Source organism: Periplaneta americana, chromosome 9 (assembly GCF_040183065.1).
Source record: "Periplaneta americana isolate PAMFEO1 chromosome 9, P.americana_PAMFEO1_priV1, whole genome shotgun sequence".
NCBI classification, from domain to species: domain Eukaryota; kingdom Metazoa; phylum Arthropoda; class Insecta; order Blattodea; family Blattidae; genus Periplaneta; species Periplaneta americana.
Window position 1 is genome coordinate 114,081,055 of NC_091125.1, and position 12,913 is coordinate 114,093,967.

Here is a 12,913-nt window from a genome sequence, read left to right on the forward strand (position 1 = left end):
GAGTACTTAATAAAAACGGGGTTCAGTGCACAAAATAAGAAGTCTCTGCCTTACAAATTATTCAAAATATACATTTCACCCTACACTCCCTTAAAACTCATTCTGCTTACAGATGTAATTAAAAACAATCACCAGATTTGTATTGAAGAAACTAAGCAGGCAAAATAAGTTGTTAGTACGGTGATAACAAAGCTTGTGCAATGGGATTTACGACGAAAATGAGATCTGGCGTCTGTCCTGGACTAACCATAGATCATTTTGGTAAGTCGTTAGATAACAGAGTTACGATGTTAAGACTTTTCGGAACAAAATTTCTCCTCCTATAAAGTAATATAAATGAAATAACTACAGTAAGAGAATAAAAGTATCAGTGTCGATATTATAGCACATGTTAACAGAGTGTTCGGCACCACAGGTTCGCAAAAATTTGAAATAGATTTATGAAATATCTCACTGTTTTCTCTATATTTCGTTCATGGGAAATTAAAGAAAACTGAATACAAATGAGACATTACCACTTAGAATCAGACCATGGGTGTGCTGGAGAGGCTTGCAAGGGTTCGCTCGAGCCTTTTGTTAAATATTTATATTTGTGTGTGTATGTGTGTATCTAATGTCTACCCACTTCACTTGCGTGATTCGGGTTCCGCATATTGCGGATAGATGGCAAGACTATGACCCATTTTCAATGTGTACACCACTTCGCCGGGTCACGCTGTACATGATGTGTATCTGTGAAGAGTTATGTTGTGTACTAGGGTGAATGTTCGTGTAAGTGTAGTGTAGGAAATAGATGAGGATGATTATGAAGGTAAGGAAGGGAAAAGGAGAAACCCGGTGCCGGCATATAGCCTACTCCTTTCGAATAGCACCAATACGGCCGTCAGCTTAACGTCTCCATCCGACGGACGAATCACTATCAACAGTGACATGTACGGGAGATTTGGGATTTAACCCAGACATATTGGTGCACAATTTATTGATTAGAAGTTGTGCACCTCCACCTCTCCTAGTTCTCTGACCCCGCCGGGAACCGAACCTAGGCGGGCTATTCTGGTGGCAGGACGCGCAACCACATATCTAATATATATATATATATATATATATATATATATATATATATATATATATATATTCGTTGACTTTGTTAAAATAGCTCGCGAGGAAAAATCAATAAAATAAACGCACTTTTATAATTTAACATTCCGTAAAGCTATACATTGAAAATATAAAAATTTAGTGGTTTTGCGCTGCTTGTTGTAGACATTCTATAATTATTATGACTTTTTTGCTGAATGCAGATAGACAATATCGCATAGTTTTGGCAATAATAATACTTACTTACGTACTTAAGGTTTTTAAGGAACCCGGAGGTTCATTGCCGCCCTCACATAAGCCCGCCATTGGTCCGTATCCTGTGCAAGATTAATCCAGTCTGTATCATCATATCCCACCTCCCTCAAACCCATTTTAATATTACCCTCTCATCTACGTCTCGGCCTCAAAGGTCTTTTTCTTTCAGGTCTCTCAGCTAACACACTATATGCATTTTTGGATTCGGCCATACGTGCTACATGTCTTGTCCATCTCAAACGTCTAGATATAAATAATGTTCCTAATTATGTCAGGTGAAGAATACAAAGCGTGCAATTCTGCATTCTGTAACTTTTTCCATTCTCCTGTAACTTCATCCCTCTTAGTCCCAAATATTTTCTTAAGAACTTTTTTCTCAAACACCCTATCTCTGTTCCTCTCTCAAAGTGAGAGTCCAACTTTCACAACCATACAGAACAACCGGTGATATAACTGTTTTATACATTCTAACTTTCAGATTTTTTGACAGCATTATCATCATAATTACCTAGCAAATTTAATTTTTTATGTTACTAAAACTCCTTATAGATATTGAAATCTCCGCTAAGGAGTACCTGTGTTCCGGCATCGGAACGTTGGGTGAAATATACGTAATATACAAACATTTTATTTACTATTATAATATTATAAATGAAATATGAACTGCGGACCCAATGACGAGGCGCGAGGGCACACCTTGGTGTGAAACTGCTGGCGCTAGCGTGGTTTACAAGACTGCGTTTAGTGACGCAATTAGTTTCCCGCAATTGTAACTGACATGCTTAATTCGGCGTAATACAATAGAAATCGCTGCACTGGGCCCTCTTGTCTATTCTGCGTCTGATCACAATAAACGGCTCTATTGACGCTGACATTCCGCGTCTGCAGTGAATGGGCACTCTTCGTGCAAGAAGGAGCTACGGACTATTTAATCAAAACAGACATTAACGTATGCATGTGTCAGATAATGCGAGGGAGGATCGAAAAGTAAAGGCTGGTTCACAATAAACCGCGAACAGAAACGACAACGAGAACGAGAACGAAAATATTGTTAAAATAAATGTATTTAAATGTGAACATTCACAAATAACTATTGTGAATGCTGACATTTAAATACATTTATTTTAACATTAATTCGATTCTCGTTCTCGTTGTCGTTTCCGTTCCCGGTTTATTGTGAACCAACCTTAACGCACAATTTTTTTACGGAATACTATTTCGGTTAGGACGTTCAAAGTTGGCAGCTAATTTGAATCTTGCGTTACAGACAGCAATTGCTTGGGTACGTGCACCGTATCCTAAACGTTTCGGAACCACATGTCGATTCCATCATCACGGAAAGTAGAAACATGAGATTGTTATAGTCAAGTTCGCTGTGACTGAGTATTGTATTAATCTTAGCCACTATCTCACCTTCGATAATATGTTACTCTCTTGACTTATAAATCAGGTTTTATTGGAAGAATAATCAGAAAAACTAATAGGATTGTTATATATTTATGAACAGGGAAAATGATTTCGCATTAAGCAAGGTATATTAAAAACAGGAGGTCTACTTCCACTATGTACTCTTCATAGACTCAACTTGATTCTTTTACTATGGGCTGTATTTAATAATATTTTCTTCTTTGCCTTGTTATGCAGGGTGTTTCCGGGCTAGTATTACAAACTTTCAGGGATGAAGGGGAAGGGCACATGTATCAATTTGAGATAAGGAACCCTGGTTCGGAAATGACTGAGTCGAAAGTTATAAGTAAAAATAGTTATGTGAAAATGAAATAATTTTATTCTTCTGTACACCTTATTTATGCATATTTATCTGTACATCTTACACATACTGTATTCATCTGACGTTGTTTACGTTGTCTACTTACAGTATTCCATTCAGTGCGCTGTCTGAGGTGTGGCGACAGGAAACTACACTAAATCAATGCAGATAGCGTAATGTGTAACGGACATGGTCGGTCCTGATATGCACGTCTGTAGACAGCGGTGTATGTGTACAAGTTGCAGGGTCCAGTCGATGAGTCCTAGTGAAATGGAGGAGTATACGAGAGCGGAATATACAGGCATGATTTTCGAATACGGATGAGCCAATGGGAACAGTAGACAAGCTCACAGATTGTATCGTAACAAGTACCCACGTAGGAGACATCCGGCCAATACCATCTTTCCACGACTGTTCCAAAGGTTAAGGGAAGGAGGGCATGTGGTGTGAAATTACAATTCCATTTCGACACAACTATTTTTGTTTATAACTTTCGACTCAGTCATTTCCGGACCAGGGTTCCTTATCTCAAATTGATACATGTGCCCTTCCCCATCATCCCTGAAAGTTTGTAATGGCGCTAAAACTCTTTGGTTCTTAAAATCGTCGAATGGTTAAATGGAAGTCATCCATCCAGTCTTCACCACACATTATGTTACTGGTAGACACAGAATGTGAACGGGGAAAAATCTCACATCTTAGTCTCTAGAATCAAACTGCACTGTCTCCAAATTATGTTTCAGTGCAGAATTATGCTGTGAATGTGATAAATTGTTCGTCTGGAATCAAACTGGAATTTATTTGCCTTAACTTTAGTAGCAAAATCCAGTGGCGTAGCATGAAATTTTGAGCAGGGGAAGCTAACTCAAGTTGTCTTTCATGCAATATGAGAAAACGTATTACAAAAATACAGTCTTAAAATAAATAGTAGTCAATTTCAAGTCAGCAGTCGAATATTGATTGGAACATCGTAACACCAATAAGGCATGACCTCAAATGAGACGTAATAAAATACCATTTCACGATTTACACATATATCTTAACAAATAGACACGTATACGTATAACATTAGCTCACTCCCTGTCATACTTAGAGGAATCACAATATTAGTATCATTACGTAAGTATGCGTCTGTCTTTTGGTTGTGTCCTTCATTGACAGCAAGGGAGTCGGTCATTTCTTTTTTAAATCACACTTTTGTTCGTAAGTCAGTCTTGATAATACAATTGTCCTAAAAAATTCAAGTAAATTAGTGTCAGGAACTGTTATTTCGCTCATTATTTATTATATCAGCCACAATGCACACTAACACTTCAACTGAACACAACTGACGAAAAGGGATAACTCGGAAACTACTTATTTTAAATGTTAAAGCTAGCTTCTTTTCGAGCCTTGCGACTAGGGTAGTTTAAAAGGGATGGAAAATCTGCGGGGTGGATTACACAGAAGAAACCGGTCTTCTTGGAAGCTGGTGTGTGCAGGCTTCTAGTTTACTGCTGCATCACAAATAATCCTGAGCTGCCGCATCACAATATTTAACGCGTAAATATAAATTCTATTAAAATTAATAAATAATTTTCTCCATAAACTGCAGGTTTATTATGAAATTATTATTAACTGGGGAAGCTAAGCTTTTTAGCTTACATTGACGCTACGCCACTGGCAAAATCACCGTCTGGAGTCTAACTGCATTAGTTTTTCGTATTTTCTGACAAACCAGATTTTTTGATAAAGTGCAGTTTAAATGTAAGCGACTCGCTGTAATTTAATGTTAAAAAGTTGTTTTAACCGTCAAGATAAAGGAAACAATAGCCGATACAAATTGTAATTAAAGCATAAACTCCAAGACTATTGTGCTATGTCCATGTGGGGTAAAAATGTGAGTCAAACATATTAACATTGATAAGTAGTTTTATAGAAAATGACAACCCTTTCAATGCTAAGTTTACTAAGTATAGGTATATCCCAGTTACCTTAAGTGCGACCATTCATAATACGTTCACGTATTCGTAACCGTAACGAATTCGAATTAGGAGTTCGGTAGCCCCAAGCTTTTTAACTTCAAGTTTACGTCTAATGAATAATTCAACCAATCACAAGACGAATTACGCGGGAATCGAATCGAAGGACTGGATAAACCAATTCATCGTATTTGCTGGCGTGTTCATCTTCAGAGGTACTCACAAAGCAGCACTGAAAACGTATTGCCTCGGTAACAACACAGATCGATTCCTTCCCACAATATATTCCAACAATATTTAGTACGAATCTAGAACAAATAGAATTGTTTATATTTTTCGTATCATACGTTTCTCATTCTTAATGTAATAATTTCTGCATTGTGTTTTTTTTCTTTACGTGGGAGTATTAAATTTATAGTGTTAATGTAGTCTTATATTCACAGGAATCAATATTAAATATACCATGCATTTTTTCGACTTTCTGTCCAGCGGTGATGCGTCGTTGTCCGTCGGGTGGAGCCTTGACAGTGGCGAATAACCGCATAAAAATACTCTGTTACATATGGACATATGGATTTGTACATAATTATTGCACAATCTTTTCCATTAATGTCGTCAGCTTTTAAGTTTCTTTACAACCAGTACCGTCATTTCCCATAACTATGGCCTTAGAACACAAATATGATCCACAATACAACCATTCAACGAACAATGTAGAAGTAACGTAGACCGTTCTTAGATATCTGCAGTGACTTGACTTCAAACTACAGTAAAGCAAAAATACAGTATAGATAAACGAGGTACTACGTTATGGAGCACAAAAATTGAATGGTTGTATCGTGGACCATAGTTGTGATCCAGGACCATAGTTATGGGAAATGACGGTATTTCATCCTCCTCTCACCGTTATGCTAGTAAGTTATAGGCCTATACAACAGACACGCAATAGCCATTCCTACGAGCAGTGGCGTGTCGCTGCATTTCTGAACTGTTGCCGTACATCGTACATCAGTTCTAATTGTGTAACTACTATTCTAGCATGAACGCCACTGAAAACTCGCACGTGCACAGCAGGGGTGAAGGTAGAAGACGTAGTTTTCGTTGTCAGTAAGACTAAGAAACGAGTCGGCATTAATGGAATCCAGTGTACATGTATTTGTTTGTCAATTGATCGAATTAAAATTGTTTATAAGCTATACATATTTTTTATCTGATATAGAATTATGTGTACGAAATTTTGCAAGTAGATCCTAAACGTAACTTGGTAACAGATAAGCCTTTCAGAAGACAATTTCCTGGATTGATTTTTTTTCTCTATTTAAAAATTGTTTCGATGAAATTCCGATCAAAATTATTACTATTTAAAGTGGATTTCACACTCAGATACACTCACTTTATGCCTCCCTCTTTTTTTTAAGAAACTGATTTCAAAAGTAAAGGTAAAGGTTTCCCCATTTAGACAGAGGCCCTACATTATGGGGACGCTTGGGGGAATGGAGGTAGGGATCCATGCTTTCATAACCTCTACATAAGAATGAGGTGGTGGTGTGGTCGGTACCGTGCTCCGGCCACCTTTTACCCCAGTGATGTTTGGTAATTGGTAACGAGAAAAATCCTGTTACCATCCTGTTACCCGGGACTTTCCGATTCATAGCTAGTTGCTCTACCAACAGAGCTGTCTGTCACTTTAAAAGTAGGCTTAAATAATTCTGTTAATATTCTTAGACTATGTATGAGATTTACTTACATGAAAATAAGAGTTTTGTAACTATTTAATGTTAATTTTAAAAACCGATTCATAGTCCTTGAAACCATACTGAGACAATATATTTTTTATTGATGTTCCACGATGTATGTATATGTCGGATCGGTAGAACTAAAATCGTCCTGCATATGTTCGCTTATTAATGTTTCAAACTGACTTTCATGAAACTGGACGATATCTGATGCATGGTAACAAGAAATATCGCCTTCTTCTTATGCGGATCGTATCTCCGCATTATTTTAAAAGTCTGACTTTTTTCCGCGATATTTATATCGAATATGGAAACGGACCTTTCTTTATTCGTGCAAGATCACGTATTGACCTCTCCCAGTATTGCTTCAAGCCTTGGCTACGTGAGGAAACAGCTTCATCTTTATGTCAAATATGTTAATGTTTTTCCCTAAACACCGTCTCACGTAAGATTGTTCTGAAATCGACAGAGAAGGAGACTGAAGGCAGATCGATTTCGTGTTCATATTGATCAGAGGATAGACATGGTTACTGCTTGATACGCGTTTCAATTGCGATTAATATATTTTGAGTTTATTATTATTATTATTATTATTATTATTACTTTTTTATTATTTTATTATTATTATCATCATCAATTATCACCTTCACTATCATGAGCTCCACCACCACTACCTTTATCATCACCACCATCTCAAAGAATAAGATCATCCTCAGTTTGAGAATTATGTACCAAGACTAGATGGTCACTGATAGAGGGGCTGTTTTTTCATGTGACCAATATGACGCAAGTCTTTTGCTTAAAAGAAGATATAGGCCTATAGATTTTCAGTAGAAAGAAGATAGATTCGACTTGACTGCCGAAATTAAATCGCAGTTCAGAAGCATCTAAAATAGTCTAAAATATTTCAAATTATTACATTTTGGACTTACAAGCAAACATTCTGATGGGGGCAGAAAAGATGTTAAATTTCTTTCTTTCACCATGTCAAAAATGTCAAAACAAGTGGTTATACAAATTTTAGCCACTCGACCGCAATTACGAGGTCGTCCAGAAAGTGATTTTCCCTGGGACCGTTTACAGAAAAAAGCACAATTGCATGGAAAGATTTATTGAAACAGATGCAGCAATCGTTGCGCTATTTGTCAACATATCCCCCACTGGAACTGAGACATTTGTCAAACCATGGGATCAATTTTTGTCTCCTTTTGTCATAGAAGTCAGCCACCTGGGATCGGAACCAGCTTTTGACAGCCGTCTGCACATCTCTGTAGACCCCATGATACGACAAATGTATCAATTCAGGTGGAGAATATGTTGAAAAATAGCTCAACAATTGCTGTGTCTGTTCCAATAATTTTTTCCAATGAAACTGTGTTTTCTTTCTATTAACTGCCCCTGGCGAACTTATTTTTACGGCCCTCGCAATTGCGGTCGAATGGCCAAAATTTGTATAAGCACTTCTTTTGACATTATTAACATTGTGGAAAAAAAAAATTACTTTTTTATTTGCCTCCATCAGAATTTTTGTTTGTTAGAATAAATAGGAAACTCTAGTAATTGAAATAGGCGAATATTAATAACACAAACGCTGATATAAATACGCCATAGAGTTTTCGGTTGAGTTTGTTACAAACTCTTGGGAGTAATAGGTGTCTACAAAGCTGAATAACGGTGGTTCCACTATAACTGTAAATCCGTTAATAGTAATCGCATCTGGATAGAGGTTTTTCTCAAAAGTAGGGGTTTTACTGCTTGGCCACCATGCTCTTCAGACTTTGATTTTTCTTCCAAGAACCTTGTGAAAAATCTTGTTCTCAATGTACCGTTAAACAACAAGATGAACTTTTAGCGAGAAAATTAGCCGCTCATGATACAGAAATTAAACAAGAATCTTTACCTAGTTCGACAGACTTTGCAATGTTCATAGTGAGCTGGGTGGAATGCAAACAAGCAAGGGAATTTACATGCTTAAATCGATGCTTCTGAAAACATTTATGTACTGGACCATCGCAGGGTAAGGATTTGTTGGAAGTTCCTTTTTTCACCTATTAGCACTTCTCAAGGTTTGTAACAAACTTACTCGAACATTCTGTACTTATATTCTACTACTTGGATCATAGCGGATAACGTTTTACAGCTTGTCTTTGTTGTAAATATGAATAACGGTGTATACGACACTTCATCGTCTGACTGTGACACTACCAATATGCACTGTATCGTTCATAATTTAGGTCACTTTACATCATGTGACTTGCAGTACAACGGTAGTACAACATGTCAGAACAGCTGACTGTTCGTACCAAATCATATGTAGGCCTTAAGGCTGTTACGATGTACAGTACGTCAGACGAGATAGATAATTCAAAATAGAAAATAGTTACGAGATGTAACATCTGAAGGGGTTTCGTACTGCAGTACGGAGATATGATAAACAAAGGTGACGTAATTATTACAAATTTGACCGCGAAGAATAATCTGGTACATTGTGTCATGTTGTGTTCTCTATACTAATGTATAAAAAAAATCTCATAATTATGACTTAAAGAAAGAAAATATGAGAAAAATGTTTTAAAAGTATAGAAATATTGTAATTTACAAATATGTACAGGTAATATAATCTGATGCAATGATGTATTTATCTCCAATTACGAAATATAGAGTCTCTAGAAGAAACTGTGTTATTGCTTTTAACCATAAAACAAAACATTCATCGTGAGTGGACGGTGAGTTACATGAGAGGCACAGGGGCGAAGACTCATTTTGTGGGTGGTATGACATATGACCGGTGTTTTAGGAGGTATTATAGTGGTCATGTGAGTGTTCTGGAGAGATTTGAGAATTTGTAATGAGAGTGTGTGAGTATGTAAGAGTGTGGTGTGCAATATAGTTTTTATAATTTTTCTTTATATTGTTCAATTGTACTTATGTTTTTTTATTTAATTATATTTGTTATTAAATTTGTTTCTTGTTTAAGTAAAACATAGTTTGTATGTTTACTTAACTTATCCAATAAGACAATCCGAAAGATTATTCAAGATCGAAGGGAGCCGAAAAACGACGAGTGGGCGTCACAATATTCCGAAACGTTGGAGATTTTAAGCCCCAGCACACGGTGGAATACCCAAAAATAATTAATCAGTAATTGTAACATATATTGAAGCTTAAAATGACATGTAGGCTAGAAAGTATACGAACCATAAGTCTCTTGGTAGATCAGTTAGCAGGGCTCTGCCTACGACGGACGCAGACTTGAGTTAAAATCTTGGCGATAGCGGTGTTGCATGTATGATGGGCAAAGTAAAGACTGTGACGGTTTTTCTCGGAGTTCTCCCATTTTCCCCTGGTTATTGCACCAATACTCTCAACAGTTCCCTTTTTATTATCATTTTCGTCTCGAAAAATAGGGCATCTCCTGTGTTTGCGTGACGCCGAATCGGCCGTCCACCATATTGGGTGTTCTTCTCGGTTTGTCCAGACACTGGTATATGACAGTGGCGGTAGATTCAAGATGACATGTAGATCGACATCAAAGTCATCGGACCCCTCTCCCCGGCAAGAATTTTACCTTTCTCCTGGCGGAGACATGACGTAAAGATCTGTGAAGTACGGTTGACCTCCACCAGGGGTATGGTGTACAGATTTAGATGCTGAGCAGGAACACGGTGCATGGCAGATGGTGCGGCCGGCACATTCGGCAAGGAACTTATTCTAATAAAAGTAAGTAAAGTAAATCCATGGCGATACAGCCCTTTGCAGGGCCAAGAACGAACAGCCGGCTGCTAGCCTCACGTCCACATGACGAAGCATTGGTGGACGATCATCCAACCAGAATGGAGGTATCTTGTGATTAGTACGATGATCCCCCTAGCCGTTATAGCTGGTTTGCGAAACCGGATTTTCGCCACCTATCGTAGCTCCCCAAATGCATCACGATGCTGGGTGGGCAACGGTCCCATACACTGGCCGAAATTTCATGAGAAAATTTCTTCCCCCATGAGGACTCAAACCAGCGCGCAGTCCTAGGCGGGATGCCTTAGACCGCGTCGCCACGGCGCGGGACAACTTATTCTAATACGGATAGAAAAATAGTATATCCTCCATGTCCATTCGATGATCACCTCTATATTAGCAATAGTACAGTTATTTTAAAAAATTTATCCAAATTAGCTGCTGTTTATCCTGAGCAGATGTGACTTGTATTCTGTACAGAACGACTCCGGGGGTAGATTTTGTCCAACTATGTCGGCTTCCCCTGTTTTCATTTCACAATTCCTCAATCATAATTGTGTAATGTTCTCTGAAGACTTTCTGACATTAAAGATGAACGCTAAGTAAATGAATTTTACATAACAGAAAATAGAAATGCATGTCGCTGAATAATATTCTCAGAGTTTCCAAGTGTGAGCCAGACTCCATAGAATGCTCTTATTTTTGTTGCTACATTTTGATACTATCGCTGGTAACCCTCTTGTTGGATATTACTTTTTTTAAGCACAGCGCATGCTCCATCGATCTCCATCATCCCCATTTAATTTGCTCAGGACTCGAAACAATTTTCAAGGATTATTCTACCATATCAAACTGTGAGGTTTAAATTTTGGTCGGGATTTCAGATAGAATGTAAACCATAAGGGAAAGAAAAGTTACTCATTCTATCGATCGGTAAGGACTCAGAATTCTTCCGTGTACAACTTTAAGGAGATAGACCACAGATTACATGCCAAAGTCTGAATTGAATGCGTGGAATAGCTTTCTAAACTTATTAAAAAAAACTTAGTCTCTTGTTATCTACCCAATTATTTCACATAAATTTACTTTTGTCTAATAAAAAGAAGTAGCTTGAATTTCCATTGCTAATAAGGCATGCAAAATATATCGCTTTCAGGTGAAAAGACTGAGAAGAACACCTTTCTCGTTGGGGTCATTGCAGTTGTCTAAATTCACTTTACTAGCGAATGAAGGACAGGATTCACGGGACTGTAAGTAACGAAATAAATTTTAAAACGGCTTCAAGTCAACAATTACGTGAAAAGTGGTAGGCCTACTACAAAGTAAAATAAAACAAAATGTGTCTGAAATTCGATAAATTAATATAACGGAAATAGTGATAAAAGTGCATCGATAGTGGAAGTGAATGGAATAAAACATAATCTATAGGTGAAAAAATATGTAATTTCGAATTTTTAGCCTCATATTCTCAATGCTTTTTTCGTAACGTGGAATCCTCTATATAAAATGTATAGCTATTTAATAAATAGATTTCCTTTCAGAAACGAATACAGATTTTTCCCTTGAAATTATTCAAATCTGCTTTACAGGGAGCTTCACCTGAAAGACTAGATTTACATAATATATACGTCACTGTGTACGTCAACAGAAAACCACAATTCCAAGTCACACAGAGTTTGTGTGCACTCGATGTGGGTCTCTGGCGTTTCGTCAGCCCACGCGAGTTGTGTGGATATAAAGGGAAAAGTTGAGACGGTGTCGGGTGGAGTTACCGGGTAGCTCAGTTGGGAGAGCGCTGGTACGTTCAACCCGAGGTCCCGGGATCGATACCCGGCCCCGGAACAATTTTTCCCTTGAAATTAGTCACAGATTTATCTGTTCCATAAAGTTATAGAACAGATAGTCATGGTTTAGATATCTCGAGTTTTATGCAAACGAGCAGGAACAGTAGCAATACTTATAGCGTAAATAGAAAATTAGTTGCAGTAACGGGAGTTTTAGCGTAGTAGTAATTATAGATGTAGTGGTGATAGTGGTAGTAGCAGCATCAGTAGATGTAAGAGTAATATTATCCACAGGATTAGTAACAAAGCGATAACAGACGTAGCAGTACTGACGTTAGTAATAATAAATTTCCTTCAATCGACGTATATATGAAGATACAAGTGGGATTTGGACGCACCTGCTGTAAGCAATCCAATCTTGGTTTCAATTTGCGAGTCCTTGGAGCGCCTGTAGTGTTTCCTGTCCGAACCGTCTGTTGTTTTAGGGCCCCTCCCCCTGCTTATTCTAGAATGAAATTGGACCGTGTTACGAACTGTGAACAACACTTGAAGTTATCGAACTCAACTCTCTTCCTCCCG